We start from the raw sequence: 1344 nt of genomic DNA, 5'->3' as shown, positions 1-1344 counted from the left end.
ACCCTGGAGAGTGCTGCACAATAGTTACACTGTACACACCTCTGAGTTCACCTCAAAACGCAGGCCACCAAGTGCACACCTTTTATGTGCTGTAGTGAAGCACAGGTTGTGCTTTCCCACTGACGTGGACGGGGGATCCAGCGCAGGGTTGGCGGGTACGACTCTGGCCTGATGATATGCTGTTGTGTTACAATAAGGTTCTCCATGTCTGATGGTGGGAAAGGTCCCCTGCCATTGGTGGGCCGAGTGAACAATCGCAAACTGTTTCATAGTCGTAAAACTGATCGTAACATATTGTCCACTCATGTCACTGACCCACACCAGAGGGCACAAAGACTACGGTCTTTTTGTGAAGACAATGATTCGTGTGGAGAATTCAGCACAGTCCTGTCAATTTATGACAGAATTTGCCATACCCTGATTCCATCTGTTAACAGTTGCTCCAAATGAACAAGTGAGTTACTGTCATCTCATGTAGGCTGACCTAGTGTATATTTTGTTGTTTTGGAGGCTGTATATTTTGTTGTTTTGGGAGACTGTATAATTTTGTTGTTTTGGAGACTGTATATTTTGTTGTTTTGGAGACTGTATATTTTGTCGTTTTGAGGCTGTATATTTTGTTGTTTTGGAGGCTGTATATTTTGTTGTTTTGGAGGCTGTATATTTTGTTGTTTTGGAGGATGTATATTTTGTTGTTTTGGAGACTGTATATTTTGTTGTTTTGGAGGATGTATATTTTTGTTGTTTTGGAGGATGTATATTTTGTTGTTTTGGAGACTGTATATTTTGTTGTTTTGGAAGCTGTATATTTTGTTGTTTTGGAGGCTGTATATTTTGTTGTTTTGGAGGCTGTATATTTTGTTGTTTTGGAGGATGTATATTTTGTTGTTTTGGAGACTGTATATTTGTTGTTTTGGAGGATGTATATTTGTTGTTTGGAGGATGTATATTTTGTTGTTTTGGAGGATGTATATTTTGTTGTTTTGGAGACTGTATATTTTGTTGTTTTGGAGGATGTATATTTTGTTGTTTTTGGAGACTGTATATTTTGTTGTTTTGGAGGATGTATATTTTGTTGTTTTGGAGGATGTATATTTTGTTGTTTTGGAGACTGTGTTATTTGTTTATTTTGTTGTTTTGGAGGATGTATATTTTGTTGTTTTGGAGGATGTATATTTTGTTGTTTTGGAGGATGTATATTTTGTTGTTTTGGAGACTGTATATTTTGTTGTTTTGAGAATGTATATTTTTGTTGTTTTTTTGGAGACTGTATATTTTGTTGTTTTGGAGGCTGTATATTTTGTTGTTTTGGAGGATGTGTATATTTTGTTGTTTTGGAGACTG

This window comes from Carcharodon carcharias, chromosome 29, assembly GCF_017639515.1.
Source record: "Carcharodon carcharias isolate sCarCar2 chromosome 29, sCarCar2.pri, whole genome shotgun sequence".
Classification (NCBI taxonomy): Eukaryota; Metazoa; Chordata; class Chondrichthyes; order Lamniformes; family Lamnidae; genus Carcharodon; species Carcharodon carcharias.
This window is presented reverse-complemented; position numbering follows the sequence as displayed.